Raw genomic sequence first — 16,060 nt, 5'->3', positions numbered from 1 at the left:
TGAATGAGGTACTTAAGAAGTTCTTGGGAAAATTTGTTATTGTCTATTTGGATGATATTTTAATTTTCAGCAAGACTTTGGAAGAACATTTACTGCATATTCATAGTGTCCTTGAAAGGCTAAGGGAAGAGAAACTGTTAATTAATCTGAAGAAGTGTATCTTTGCAAAAAGGGAGTTAGTCTATTTGGGGTTTGTTATATCACCTGAAGGTCTCAAAATGGATCCAGAGAAGGTAAAAGCCATCTTGGAATGGCCTACTCCAAGGTCTGCTACTGAGGTAAGATCATTTCATGGTCTGGTTAGTTTTTACAGGAAGTTTATTAAGAATTTTAGTGGCATATGTCCACCCCTAACTGATACAATAAGAGGGGATAGAAAAGAGTTCAAATGGACTACAACAGCTGTGAGAAGTTTTGAATTGCTGAAGAAGAAGGTAACAGAACAACCTGTGTTGGCACTTCCAGATTTTAGAAAGGTTTTCCAGGTGGATTGTGATGCTAGTGGCAGTGCTATTGGGGCTGTATTAACGCAAGAAGGTAAGCCTATTACATATTTTAGTGAAAAATTGAATGATGCAAAGAAGAAGTATTCTGTTTATGATCAAGAGTTCTATGCAATAGTTCAAACCTTAAAGAAATGGAGGCATTATTTATTGCCAAAGGAATTTTTTTGTATAATGATCATCAGGAATTATAGTACCTAAATAGCCAAGGTAAATTGAATCAGAGGCATATGAAGTGGGTAGAGTTCTTGCAGAGTTATACACTTGTGTTGAAGCATAGAAGTGGAAAATCTAATAGGGTTGCAGATGCACTAAGTAGGAGACAGTTGTTGCTTACAGTAATGCAGGTTGAAGTAGTCGAGTTTGATGAACTCAAGAATTTGTACCCCGAAGATCCTAATTTTGCTGATGCATGAAAAGCTTGTAAAGAACATGTTGCTATTGATAGAACCAAGTGGTTAGACTATTTGATTCAAGATGGCATGTTGTTCAAAGTTAGTCAATTGTGCATTCCAAGGAGTTCCATGAGGGAAAATTTGATTAAGGAGAAACATAGTGGAGGGATGGCAGGACATTTTGGTCGAGATAAGTCCATTTCCATTCTTAGAGAACATTGTTTTGGGCCTCAAATTTCATAGGATGTGAAGAAGTTTGTACAGAGTTGCCAGGTTTGTTAAGTTGCCAAGGGGTTTAGTCACAATATTGGCCTATATCAGCCATTGCCTATTCCATCAAGGCCATGGGAGGACATAAGTATGGATTTTTTTCTTGGATTGCCAAGGACACAAAGGGGTAATGACTTAGTATTCATGGTGGTTGATAGGTTCTCCAAAATGGCACATTTCATTCCATGCCACAAAACTCATGATGTTGTCCATATTGCAGACTTGTTTTTTAAAGAGGTGGTACGACTACATGGACTTCCAAGGAGTATAGTTTTTGACAGAGATACTAAATGTTTAGGGTATTTCTAGAGGACATTGTGGAAGAAGTTGAGAATAGACCTAAAATACAGTTCCACGAATCACCCGCAAAATGACGGCCAAACAAAAGTGGTAAATAGAAGTCTGGGCAATTTGCTGAGATGTTTAGTTGGGGATAAGCCCAAGGGATGGGATTTGATTTTACCACAAGAAGAGTTTGCTTACAATAACTCAATAAATAGGAGTACTGAAAAATCACTGTTCCAAATTGTATATGGGAATAGCCCAAGGGTTGCACCAGAATTGAAGAAGATAGAGCAAGGGGAGAGGACAAGTGCTGAAGCGAAAGAATTTGCTGAACATATCAAGCATCTACATGAGGAGGTTCAAGCAAACATTACCAAGATGAATCAAGAGTATAAAGCTAGGGCTGATCAAAGGAGAAGACATAAAGAATTCCAAGTAGGGGATCTAGTCATGGTGCACTTACGAAAAGAAAGATTTCCAGCTGGTACTTACAATAAGCTAGAAATGAAGAAAATGAAGAAATTTGGCCCTTGCAAAATTTTGAAGAAACATGACTCAGGAAATGCATATGAAGTAGAGCTGCCAGATGGTATTCACATTTCTCCCATTTTCAACATTGCAGATTTAACAGAGTATCATGATGATGGTGCAGATGAGGATCTGGTGTTAGAGCCATGTCCAATTTTTGCTTCTAAGAAGGAGGAGATAGAAGACATTCTAGATCATCGTGTGGGTAGGAGTACTAGAAATAGGCAGTATGAAGAGTATTTGGTCAAATGGAAAGGACGGTCGATCAAGGACTCAACTTGGATTTCAGCAGCTGAGGTTTCCCATTTGGGATTTCCTCTACCATTCATAAAGTGACAGGGTCACTTTTCAATCTACCCTGGGTGTCTGATGCAAGAGCATCCAGAGGTATAAGGGCAATCATGTGTCACCCAAAAAAAAAATATACTTAGACTTAGTTTTTTTTTTATGTGTTTTCATTTTTGGATACCCATTTGGGTCAAATACAGGTTCCAACTCTCACAGTTCCACTATCAGTGTTCGTGTAAATCCCGAAAAAAATAAGAGTATGTAATTGAGCCATCATTTTAGTGAACTAGGAGGTGTAAATTGGCTAGATGAATGTAATTGTAATTTAGAGAATTCCAAAAAAAGAATCAGGTCAAAAGGCCCCACGGTTTGAAAGATATTGTAGTTTTTCTGGTTGTGGAGACCTCCTAAGAATGCTTCAAAGTCAGGTTAGGGGTATTAAATGACCTCAAAAAGGGCTAAAAAATGGGGGATGAGCAAATTTGGTCCATAGGGCTATAGAGCGCTTTGAGAGCTTTTTGAAAATGTAAACGGTTCGTCAATCGGAGCTACGGTTCAAAAGTTATGCCTCCTGGAAGTTCGGTTACCATTTCTAGATTCTTCTAGATTTGCGTTGACTTCTAACGCAGCTTCTGGAACCTTCTATTTGGTCAGTGGATGCCTACTACCACTTTCTAGAATGTACTCCTAGTCCTTAACCCTCCAGGGTCTATTTAAGGAGATTTCTAGCATTGTAAAAGGCAGTTTTGGAGTGGAGTTTTAGAGGAGGTACTGAAAGGAGAAATTATCTCCACATTTATGCTATTGTAAGCCCCTAGGTCATGTTTTGAATTTTATTTTCTCTGTACTGAATGTACTTGCTTTTTTTTTGTTAATACAATTTCTCTTTTCTATTGTGTCCATTCCATTCTTGGGTTGTGTCCCCATCAAGTGGTATCAGACCGGGTTTTCCTGAATGTGTAGACAGAGCACCCACTGTGAGGCAGTTTGCACCAGGACTGTGTGGTTGTGGGTTTGAGATAAGAAGATGCCTCCACAAAAAGAGTAGGGCGGAAGGGCCAGAGCTATTAATCCTGAAGAGGTTAGAGCCCTCCAAAGGCAGGTACAAGCATTGCAGGAGGAGCTCCATAGAGGAGCAACTGTAGCCGCAGGTGATGAAAGTGAAGATGAAAATGAAGAAGATGAAATTGGACGAGAAGGGGAATTTGACAGGGAAGTTCTGAATCATGCAGAGGAAAGGCTTTTTAGGACCATTACTAAGTTTGGGAAAAGACCTACAATTGAAGTGGGTGTATTTTCAGAAAGTCTGAAACTAGATGAGTTGATCGATTGGATCAATGAACTGGAAGAATACTTTGAGTATGAGGATAACAGGGACCCAGATAGGGTGAAGTTTGCAAAGGCCAAACTGAAAAGCCGTGCAAAAATCAGGTGGCAAGAGGTCCAATTGGAAAGAAACAGAAGAGGAAAGGAGAAGATCACAAGATGGGATCGCATGGTGGACAAATTGAAGGAGCAGTTCATTCCTGTGGACTACGAGGTTGATTTGTTTAAGAAGATGCATAAGTTAAAGCAAGCAGGAAGATCAGTCCAAGAATATATAGAGGGATTTTACCGACTCTTGATCAGAGCGGGGCATGCAGAAGCAAATAAGGAGAAGGTTTCTCGTTATATAAGTGGGTTGCGACCTAGCATCCAGGAGGAATTAAGTCTGGTAAGAATGACCAGCGCTGAAGAGGCATACCAGTTTTCCCTACGAGTTGAAGAGAAGTTGAATAAAAGGTTTGAAAGAAGACAAAGAGGGTGCGGTCAAGGAGGAAGGGGAAGCAGTAGATCATCTAGGGGCTGCAGTGAAACCCAAAAGAAAAATGAAGATGTGGGTACTAGCAGGAACCAGAGAAATGAGGGTTTCAACCTCTCCCATGATCAAGACTTTGGAAATCACAGAGGAAGAGTTAGAGGACGTGGACAAGGAAGATGAGGCTTCCGTGGTACCTGTTTCCATTGCAATGAAGAAGGTCATCGTGCCTTTGAATGCCCTCAACGACAAGGAAAGACAAATAGGAGAGCTGAGGGCCAAGCTAGGGTTTCTCATGTGGATGAGGATGCACAATCATCACATTTAGAGGATGCAGAAAGAGGAGAGACCTTGGTAAATGAAAGAGTCCTACTAAGTGGTGAGATGGAACCAGGACACTGGACGAGTTTGTTCCATACCAAATGCAAGTGTGAGGATAAATGTTGTGACGTGATCATTGATGGTGGTTGCACTAATAACTTGGTATCAGAAGAGATGGTCTCTAAGCTGAAGCTCAAGAGGGAGAAACATCCCCAGCCCTATCGGATTGCTGGGGTAAAAGATGATCATAAGCTCCTGGTAAGTGAACAATATTTAATGAAATTCAAAATTGGGAGTTACCATGATGAAGTTCTCTGTGATGTTATTTCGATGGATGTTTGCCATCTATTGTTGGGTAGACCATGGCAGTTTGATAGACATGCAGTACATGATGGGCATGCAAACACATACACTTTGACAAAGGATAGAGTTCACCACAAATTGAAGCCCATGAAAAAGGAAGGTGAAAAGGTATGTAGTAGTGCTATGATTTGTCTTGTTGATGAAAGGAAGTTTTTAGATGGCATGAAACATTAGCATATGTGTTATGCTTTGATTCCTATGAAAGATAAAGAAGGTAGTAGTGAAATACCACTTGAAGTTTCAGATTTACTAGGGGAGTTTGGAAATATTATCTCTGATAATGTTCCAGATGGATTGCCACAAGTAAGGCAAATCAGTCATTAGATAGATCTGATTCCAGGAGCTAGTTTTCCTAACAAGGCTGCTCACAAGATGACTCTCGCTGAAACAAAGGAGCTAAATAGACAGGTTTAGGAGCTGTTGAGGAAGGGCTTAATTCGAGAGAGCCTGAGTCCATGTGCAGTACCTGCAGTACTCGCACCAAAGAAGGATGGAGAGTGGAGGATGTGTATAGATTCTCGAGCTATAAATAGGATAACCATCAAGTACCGATTTCCTTTGCCAAGGATGGATGATCTTATGGACTGCTTGAGTGGAGCTCAGTACTTCACAAAGATAGATCTCAAGAGTGGCTATCATCGGATACGAATTCGAGAAGAAGATAAGTGGAAAACAACCTTCAAGACCAAGGAGGGTCTTTATGAGTGGTTAGTCATGCCCTTTGGATTGATGAGCACCCCAAGCACCTTCATGCGGCTCATGAATGAGGTACTTAAGAATTTCTTGGGAAAATTTGTTATTGTCTATTTGGATGATATTTTAATTTTCAGAAAGACTTTGGAAGAACATTTACTGCATATTCGTAGTGTCCTTGAAAGGCTAACGGAAGAGAAACTGTTAATTAATCTGAAGAAGTGTATCTTTGCAAAAAGGGAGTTAGTCTATTTGGGGTTTGTTATATCACCTGAAGGTCTCAAAATGAATCCAGAGAAGGTAAAAGCCATCTTGGAATGGCCTACTCCAAGGTCTGCTACTGAGGTGAGATCATTTCATGGTCTAGTTAGTTTTTACAGGAAGTTTATTAAGAATTTAAGTGGCATATGTGCACCCCTAACTGATACAAATGGACTGCAGTAGCTGCGAGAAATTTTGAATTGCTAAAGAAGAAGGTAACAGAACAACATGTGTTGGCACTTCCAAATTTTAGAAAGGTTTTCCAGGTGGATTGTGATGTCAGTGGCAGTGCTATTGAGACTGTATTAAGCCAAGAAGGTAAGCCTATTGCATATTTTAGTGAAAAATTGAATGATGCAAAGAAGAAGTATTCTGTTTATGATCAAGAGTTCTATGCAATAGTTCAGGCCTTAAAGAAATGGAGGCATTATTTATTGCCAAAGGAATTTGTTTTGTATACTGATCATCAGGCATTACAGTGCCTAAATAGCCAAGGTAAATTGAATCAGAGGCATATGAAATGGGTAGAGTTCTTGCAGAGTTATACATTTGTGTTGAAGCATAGAAGTGAAAAATCTAACAGGGTTGCAGATGCACTAAGTAGGAGACAGTTGTTGCTTACAGTAATGCAGGTTGAAGTAGTTGGGTTTGATGAACTCAAGAATTTGTACCCCGAGGATCTTGATTTTGCTGAAGCATGGAAAGCTTGTAAAGAACTTGTTGCTGTAGAGAACCAAGTGGTTAGACTATTTGATTCAGGATGGCATGTTGTTCAAGGGTAGTCAATTGTGCATTCCAAGGAGTTCCATGAGGGAAAATTTGATTAAGGAGAAACATAGTGGAGGGATGGCAGGACATTTTGGTCGAGATAAGACCATTCCCATTCTTAGAGAACATTATTTTTGGCCTCAAATTTCACAGGATGTGAAGAAGTTTGTACAGATTTGTCAGGTTTGTCAAGTTGCCAAGGGGTTTAGTCACAATACTAGCCTATATCAGCCATTGCCTGTTCCATCAAGGCCATGGGAGGACATAAGTATGGATTTTGTTCTTGGATTGCTAAGGACACAAAGGGGTAATGACTTAGTATTCTTGGTGGTTGATAGGTTCTCGAAAATGGCACATTTCATTCCATGCCTCAAAACTCATGATGTTGTCCATATTGCAGACTTGTTTTTCAAAGAGGTGGTAAGACTACATGGACTTCCAAGGAGTATAGTTTCTGACAGAGATACTAAATTTGTGGGGTAGTTCTGGAGGACATTGTGGAAGAAGTTGAGAACAGACCTAAAATACAGTTCCACGCATCACCCGTAGGCTGACAGCCAAACAGAAGTGGTAAATAGAAGTCTGGACAATTTGCTGAGATGTTTAGTTGGGGATAAGCCCAAGGGGTGGGATTTGATTTTACCACAAGCAAAGTTTGCTTACAATAACTCTATAAATAGGAGTACTGGAAAATTACCATTCCAAATTGTATATGGGAATAGCCCAAGGACTGCACCAGAATTGAGTAAGATAGAGCAAGGGGAGAGGACAAGTGCTGAAGCGGAAGAATTTGCTGAACATATCAAGTGTCTATATGAGGAGGTTCAAGCACACATTACCAAGATGAATCAAGAGAATAATCCTAGGGCTGATCAAAGGAGAAGACATAAGGAATTCCAAGTAGGGGATCTAGTCATGGTGCACTTACGAAAAGAAAGATTTCCAGCTAGTACTTACAAAAAGTTGAAAATGAAAAAATTTGGCCCCTACAAAATTTTGAAGAAACATGACTCAGGAAGTGTATATGAAGTAGAGCTGCCAGACGGTATTCACATTTCTCCCAGTTTCAACATTGCAGATTTAACTGAGTATCATGATGATGGTGCAGATGAGGAGCTGGTGTTAGAGCCATGTCCAATTCCTGCTTCTAAGAAGGAGGAGATAGAAGACATTCTAGATCATTGTGTGGGTAGGAGTACCAGAAACAGGCAGTATGAAGAGTATTTTGTCAAATGGAAGGGACGACCGATCGAGGACTCAACTTGGATTTCAACAGCTGAGGTTTCCCATTTGGGATTTCCTCTACCATTCATAAAGTGACAGGGTCACTTTTCAATCTAACCTGGGTGTCTGATGCAAGAGCATCCAGAGGTATAAGGGCAATCCTGTGTCACCCAAACAAAAAAAATACTTAGACTTAGTTTCTGTTTCGTGTGTTTTCATTTTTGGATACCCATTTGGGTCAAATAAAAGTTTCAACTCTTATAATTCCACTATCAGTGTTCGTGTAAATCTTGAAAAAATAGGAATATGTAATTGAGCCATCATTTTGGTGAACTAGGAGGTGTAAATTGGCTAGATGAATGTAATTGTAATTTAGAGCATTCCAAAAAAAGAATCAGGTCAAAAGGCCCCAAGGTTTGAAAGATATTGTAGTTTTTCGGGTTGTGGAGACCTCCTAAGAATGCTTCAAAGTCAGGTTAGGGGCATTAAATGACCTCGAAAAGGGCTGAAAAATGGGGGACGAGAAAAAATGGTCCATAGGGCTATAAAGCGCTTCGAGAGCTTTCCAAAAATGTAAACGGTTCATCAATCGGAGCTTCGGTTCAAAAGTTATGCCTCTCGAAAGTTCGATTACTATTTCTAGATTCTTCTAGATTTGCGTCAACTTCTAACGCAACTTCTGGAACCTTTTATTTGGTCGGTGGATGCCTACTAGCACTTTTTAGAATGTACTCCTAGTCCTTAACCCTCCGGGGTCTATTTAAGGAGATTTCTGGCATTGTAAAGGGCAGTTTTGGAGTGGAGTTTGAGAGGAGGTACTGAAAGGAGAAATTATCTCCACATTTATGCTATTGTAAGCCCTTAGGGCATTTTCAAGTTTATTTTCTCTGTACTAAATGTACTAGCTTATTTTTTTGTTAATACAATTTCCCTTTTCTGTTGTGTCCATTCTGTTCTTGGGTTGTGTCCCCATCAATCTAACAGATCTTTATGTGCACAACAACTAGCTGGTTGGCGAGTAGCCGCAATCATTACGCCGGCTTTCAAAGTTAAAATATATGTATGTTACTTCCAATAAGCTTGGAGGTCACATTCCCAAATCACTTGGCAACTGTACAGATCTCATTGAAGCTGAACTGTCCAGCAACTCTTTCAGTGGAGAAATACCATGAGAGCTCGGCAAGTGCAGCAAGCTTACCATCATTTTTGCCACTCAAAATCGGCTCACAGGGCGCATACCGTCTTCGCTTCGATCGCTGAAATTCTTGAAGCAGCTCTATTTGAACCAAAACTCTCTCTCCGGCAGCATCCCAGAAGAGCTTGGGAATTGCAGTCTTCTGGAGGAGCTCGGCTTGTTAATTATTGTTAGTTGGACAGCTGTTATTTCTGACCCGGAAATAGAAGCACTATTTATGGGTAGCTTGGACAGCTGTTCGTCCTTATCTATGAATAGCGGTTGTATTTATGGGTGGTTTGGACAGCTGTTTGTCCACTTGCCAAAAATTAGTAAATGGTTATTATTTACTAATTTTAGAGATTCCCTTTTGGACACCTTGCAACCAATTCTATTATTGGCTGTTGAGTTGTCTTAATCTTAGCCGTTGGTTTGATTTAATCTCGGTCGTTGGTTTACCAACGAGAGTAGTATAAAAAGGGGTCTAGGGGGCATTTGGAAAGTAAGGCGGTGATGCTTTGGAGAAGCTGTTTGCAGTGTTAGCAAACAGTCTTGCAGTGTTAGCAAGGGCAAAAGGCAAGGAAGCTTTGGAGAAGCAGTTTGCAGTGTTAGCAAACAGTCTTGCAGGAAGCTTTGCGTAAGGGAGAAGCTTTGCAGTGTTAGCAAGGAAGCTTTGGAGAAGCAGTTTGCAGTGTTAGCAAACAGTCTTGCAGTGTTAGCAAGGAAGCTTTCGTGAAGCAGTTTGCAGTGTTAGCAAACAGTCTTGCAGGAAGCTTTGCGTGAAGGCGATGAAGCTTTGGTGAAGCTGTTTGCAGTGTTAGCAAACAGTCTTGCAGTGTTAGCAAGGGCACAGGAAGAAGCGTTTTGGAGAAGGAGTTTGCAGTGTTAGCAAACAGTCTTGCAGTGTTAGCAAGGGCGCAGTGTTAGCGCAGGGATAGCAGTGAGAAATATCAGCGAGAGAAATTAGGAGGTTGTCGGAGTTCTGCCAGTGAGAGGCAAGGAATTTTGTATCTCTTGATTTGCTGAAGTTTAATATAATTTCTCATCTGTAGAACTGGTTTTCCCTTAGGGGTTTTTCCAGGGACAATTTGTCCGAAAATATTGTGTTGATTCTGTTGCACATTTCTTTCCGTATTTTAAGTGAAGTTGCAGTTGTGTTATTTTTCGATATTAGCTGGGAATTTATTTTCAGCAGTTTAATAATCATTTGTGATAGGAGATTAATAATCGGTGACTGCAATAGTTTGATTTTTCACATGGTATCAGAGCATTGTTAAGGGTAGAAGAGTTTTGCCCTAGGAAAGAAATTTTGATCTCTTTAGATTTATTATTGCTTTAAACCCTTGAGATGGCTTTAGCTGGTTTGAGAGATCAGGATAGATTGGATGGTGCCTCAAATTTTGGTGTCTGGAAGGCCAGAATTTCTTTATTGTTGGAAGAGAATGGTATCAAGGATTATGCTACCAGTGGTGTACCTGTACCAACGGATGCAACACAGCTTGCAGCATATAGGAAGGATGATGCCAAAGCGAGGAGGATTATCCTTGATGGTGTCAAGGATCATATTGTTCCACATATCTCGGAGCTAGATACAGCAAAGAAGATGTGGGACGCCATTCTAAATCTGTACCAGAATGCTACCACTAACAGGAAGTTGATTCTCAGAGAGAAGCTAAAGAATACCCGGATGAATCAGGGAGAAGACGTCACAAGTTACCTCACCAGGCTCAGACTTGTCAAGGATGAGTTAGCAGCTGTTGGAGATAGCCCTAGTGATGATGAGCTAGTGAGAATAGCCCTAAATGGGTTTACTAAACAATGGAGTGTCTTTGTTCAAGTTGTCAGTGGACGAGATAATTTACCGAGTTGGGATCGACTATGGATTGATTTCACTTAGGAGGAGTTTAGACTACGTCTTGTCAATGGGGCCAACCAGAGTCAGAAAAATGAGGTGGAACAAGAGAACGTTGCCCTAGCGGGTAAAGGGAAAGCAAAGAAGGGATCTAGCAAAGGATCAAATTCACAAAGTGAAAAGAAGAAGAAGGACCTTTCTAAGGTCAAGTGCTTTGGATGTCACGAGTTTGGCCACTATGTCAGTGATTGCCCAGAGAGGAAAAAGGGTAAGAAGCAGGTGGCAGCTTCAGCAAGTGCAGAAGAACTCTCCAGCAGAATGGAAGATGAGTTTGCACTCATAGCTTGTATGGTTAGATCAACCTCACAGTGTGTTTGGTATATAGATAGTGGGGCGTCATTTCATATGACAGGAGTTAGAGAGTACTTCTCCAGTTACAAGGAGGAGGACACCAACATCCAAATTTCTATGGGAAACTTGTCCAAACTCAACCCTGTTGGGAAAGGGACTGTTCAGTTTCAGAGGGAGAATGGAAAGATAATTCCTTTTCATGATGTGTTATATGTGCCGGGCTTAGGTATGAATTTGATTTCTGTATCTGTTCTTCAGGATAGGGGGTATAATGTACTCTTTAGAGGGACACATGTGTTGATTAAGCACAAGGATTGGAAATCACCCATAACTATTGGAGTTAGGAGTGGTCGCCTTTATAGATTGCAATTTGATACTCCTAAGGCACTTATGAGCAACAATAATCCTAGAGATCTTGGAGAGCTATGGCATAGGAGGTTGGGCCATATTCATCATGGAGCACTTAGATTGCTTCGTGAGACCGTGACAGGTGTTCCAGAGGTGAGCACAGAGCATGATGATGTATGTAAGGGATGTGTGTTGGGGAAGTTTGCGAAAGCATCTTTTCCAAGGAGTGACACAAGATCTAAGGGTGAAGGTATCAGGTTGATAGGCTATACTGACGCAGATTGGGCAGGAAGTACAACAGACAAAAGGAGCACTTCAGGGTGTTGTTTCAGCTTGGGATCAGGAGTTGTATCTTGGTTCAGCAGGAAGCAGAAGTCTGTGGCTCTAAGTTCAGCAGAAGCAGAATACATAGCAGCTAGCATGGCGACATGTGAAGCTATATGGCTTCGGAAGTTGTTAGTAGCCTTGTTTGGTCAGAAGGTTGAGACTACTGTGATACATTGTGACAATCAGAGTTGCATCAAGTTGTCTGAAAATCCAGTGTTTCATGACAGGTCTAAACATATAGATATCAGATATCACTTCATCAGAGATTGTGCACAAAGGGATACTCAGGAGTTTGTGGGAGCTCCTAGGAAGAGTACTAGACAGCGAAGACAACCAGCCAAGTTCAATGACTATGTTAGTCAGTTGGTAGATAGTGAGCCTTCTAGCTATCAGGAAGCTGCAGAACATCAGGTATGGCGAGATGCTATGGTTGAGGAATATTCTTCAATAATGCAGAATGATGTGTGGGAGGTAGTACCTAGACCAACAGATAGGGCTGTAGTTGGATCACACTGGATTTATAAGATAAAGCACGGTGCAGATCGTAGCATCGAGAAATACAAGGCTAGGTTTGTGACAAAGGGGTTCTCTCAGAAGGAGGGAATAGACTATGAGGAGACATTTGCTCCAGTTGCCAGGTATACTTCTATACGAGCTGTAATCTCACTTGCAGCACAGATGGGATGACAGATCCATCAAATGGATGTCAAGACAGCATTCCCTTTTGGACACCTTGCAACCAATTCTATTATTGGTTGTTGAGTTGTCTTAATCTTAGCCGTTGGTTTGATTTAATCTCGGTCGTTGGTTTACCAACGAGAGTAGTATAAAAAGGGGTCTAGGGGGCATTTGGAAAGTAAGGCGGTGATGCTTTGGAGAAGCTGTTTGCAGTGTTAGCAAACAGTCTTGCAGTGTTAGCAAGGGCAAAAGGCAAGGAAGCTTTGGAGAAGTAGTTTGCAGTGTTAGCAAACAGTCTTTCAGGAAGCTTTGCGTAAGGGAGAAGCTTTGCAGTGTTAGCAAGGAAGCTTTGGAGAAGCAGTTTGCAGTGTTAGCAAACAGTCTTGCAGTGTTAGCAAGGAAGCTTTCGTGAAGCAGTTTGCAGTGTTAGCAAACAGTCTTGCAGGAAGCTTTGCGTGAAGGCGATGAAGCTTTGGTGAAGCTGTTTGTAGTGTTAGCAAACAGTCTTGCAATGTTAGCAAGGGCACAGGAAGAAGCGTTTTGGAGAAGGAGTTTGCAGTGTTAGCAAACAGTCTTGCAGTGTTAGCAAGGGCGCAGTGTTAGCGCAGGGATAGCAGTGAGAAATATCAGCGGGAGAAATTAGGAGGTTGTCGGAGTTCTGCCAGTGAGAGGCAAGGAATTTTGTATCTCTCGATTTGCTGAAGTTTAATATAATTTCTCATCTGTAGAACTGGTTTTCCCTTAGGGGTTTTTCCAGGGACAATTTGTCCGAAAATATTGTGTTGATTCTGTTGCACATTTGTTTCCGTATTTTAAGTGAAGTTGCAGTTGTGTTATTTTTCGATATTAGCTGGAAATTTATTTTCAGCAGTTTAATAATCATTTGTGATAGGAGATTAATAATCAGTGACTGCAATAGTTTGATTTTTCACACGGCTTACATAGCAACAAACTTGAGGGTTTCCTACCTCCCGAGTTGGGCCGATTGGGGCGTTTGCAAATCTTGTTCTTGGCCGAAAATTCTCTCTATGGCCCAATTCCTATCCAGCTTTTCAGCTTAAGGAGCTTACGGGAACTCTATCTCTATAGCAACAGTCTCACGGGAAGCATATCCCCCAAAATTTGCAATCTTGTACACTTACAAATCCTTTTTTTGCAGGCTAACCAACTATCAGGCCCAATACCTTCAGAATTGAGTGCCAAGAACAACTTCGCAGGGATTGATCTAATGGGGAACCTGCTCACGGGGACAATCCCTCCATCTCTTTGCTTCTCGGGGCGATTGGAGATTCTAGTCATAGGACATAATCAGCTGCAGGGGAACATTCCTCCAGAGATTGGTCGATGCCGGAGCTTGAGGCGACTGATCCTGAGCCACAACAATCTCACTGGTGTTATTCCTTCAGATTTTCTGGCCTCCAATTCTATCATTGATTATCTGGACATGAGCAATAATTTGTTGCAAGGAAGAATGCCGAGGAGCCTTGGGCACTGCAAAAATCTGAGCTCCATTGACCTGTCCATGAATCAACTCAATGGTAGTCTTCCCGCAGAATTAGGACAACTCCCTAAGCTACAGCGCTTAAAACTTTCCTGTAATGATCTGGCTGGCCCGCTTCCTCGGGAGCTAGGTAATGCTTCCCTCTTGTTTTTGTTGGACTTAAGTTTCAATTCCTTCAACGGTTTTCTGCCGGACCAATTAGCTAGACTACAGAAATTGCAGAACCTAAACTTAGAAGGAAACCTTTTTGGCGGAAGCATTCCGTCTTGGCTGTCCGATTTGGGACAATTGCTGCAACTCAATTTGGGTCAAAATCAATTCCAAGGCCAAATTCCACCCTCACTAGGAAATCTAGAAAATCTAGAATTTGGTTTAAATTTAGGCAAGAACAGATTGAGTGGAACAATTCCAGCGTCCCTGGGAAATCTAAATAAACTATTTAGCTTGGATTTGTCATCCAACAATCTCTCTGGTAGCATTCCATCTGCATTTGACGGCCTGGTGTCGCTTGTTGCAGTCAACATCTCGAACAATCAGCTCAGTGGTTGCCCACCCAAGTCATGGTTGAAGTTTAGGAATTCTTCCTCAAGCTCGTTCACTGGCAATCCAAATTTGTGTGCAACAGAGAAAAAGGGGAGTCTCTGTAGATGCAGGGGCGATTTTACTCTCCCTAACAAGGAACTCAAACGTCTTGGCATTGTCTATACGGTCCTTATTGTGATCGGAGCAGTCATGCTCTCTTGTTTCCCAGTAGCTTTGATTTCATGGAGACTTTATGACCCCAAATCTGGTGAAGAAGTTCCGTCTGGACTGCAAGAAATTTTGCAATTAACGGAAAACCTAAGTGAGAAGTATATAATTGGTAAAGGGGGCAAAGGGATTGTTTACAGAGTGGGGCTGCCTTCTGGTAAACTGTTCGCATTGAAGGTGATAGAGTTAAACCCTAAACAAGGAGAAGAGAGGAGCGATAAGAAGGGAGTTCAGAATAGCTCTTTAGAAACACATGTATGTGATCAACAAGTCGCGGACAACAAGTGGCATGGAAAGTATAAGGATTTGAAGTTCATATTAATGTTGATGGAATACACATGTATGTGATCTACAAGTCATAGATAACAAGTAGCATGGAAAGTATATGGATTTGAAGTTCATATTAATGTTGATTAAATACATGATGTATTGATTTCGTAGGAAAACCTGAAGTTTTACTAAGAAGCCTCTCAAGTTTCAAATATAGTTTGATGGCTACTAGAAAATATAGGGTCCTCGTTATTAGATCTTGGAGGAAACTATTTTTTCTTAGTTAAAAGTTATTTATGCTAATTGGAGGAATTTATGAGTAAAATGTTAATTGTAGTATTTGTGTGCTATAATGTGTGTTAGTTGAATATTATATTTAGATAAAATATTTCTTTTCTTTTCCATATTAATTCATGGATTCATATGAAGAAAAAATAATTCTCCTTGCATTCAAATGTATATAAAGTTTTAAAATACAAGTTTGAAAGTAGATTTCTCTTTTAGTTATTAATATTTATTTTATGTGCATTATTGTTGGACATAACTCATAAATGACATTCATTTATTTTCATTATTTTCAGTTTAAAAAAAAAAGGAATGTTATTCATCATTTGAACCATATATGTATGTTTTAAAGGATTTTGATAGTGTTGTAATATATGATGAGTTTATTACTCTGTAGCACTAAAGAAGTTTTTGCTTATCTAACCTAGATTATGAAGGTTTTCATTATATTTGAAAGGTCTTTGGATTTTCATTTAAAAGCTCTCTTTAAAGTAAACATTTTGTTCTAATATTCTCCCAATAGATTACAATATACATGTTAGCATATGTTTGTAGTTGATGTCAAATGGTAGAATTTGTTTGGACAAGGACATTGAAGTAATTATTGTAGAGGACAAGGTTTTGTTGCTATGAAAGGAGTTGTAACCAAGTTCAAATATGAATGTGTTATATATATTCTCATTGCATTTGGAAAAATAAGTTTTAGTTATCATGTCTATTTCTTTTATTTAATTAGCTGATAGGCTATTATAGGTGGGCATTTCATATAAACCTGTCCGACACCTTGAAACAACTACTTGTTTTTGAAGGCAGTTTGCAGTTTTCAA

The 16,060-nt window shown here is 40.3% G+C and overlaps 1 pseudogene; it reads left to right on the top strand.

Annotated features, from left to right (window-relative positions):
• LOC149577635 (uncharacterized) overlaps positions 1 to 15,038 on the top strand; it is a 29,846-nt pseudogene extending 14,808 nt beyond the window's left edge.
• The last annotated feature ends 1,022 nt before the right edge of the window (positions 15,039 to 16,060 follow it).

This window comes from Cupressus sempervirens, chromosome 1 (genome assembly GCF_028749045.1).
Source record: "Cupressus sempervirens isolate cs-2001-9-10 chromosome 1, ASM2874904v1, whole genome shotgun sequence".
Taxonomy (NCBI): domain Eukaryota; kingdom Viridiplantae; phylum Streptophyta; class Pinopsida; order Cupressales; family Cupressaceae; genus Cupressus; species Cupressus sempervirens.
The sequence above is the reverse complement of the archived record's forward strand: the minus strand, read 5'-3'. Positions and strand labels throughout refer to the sequence as shown.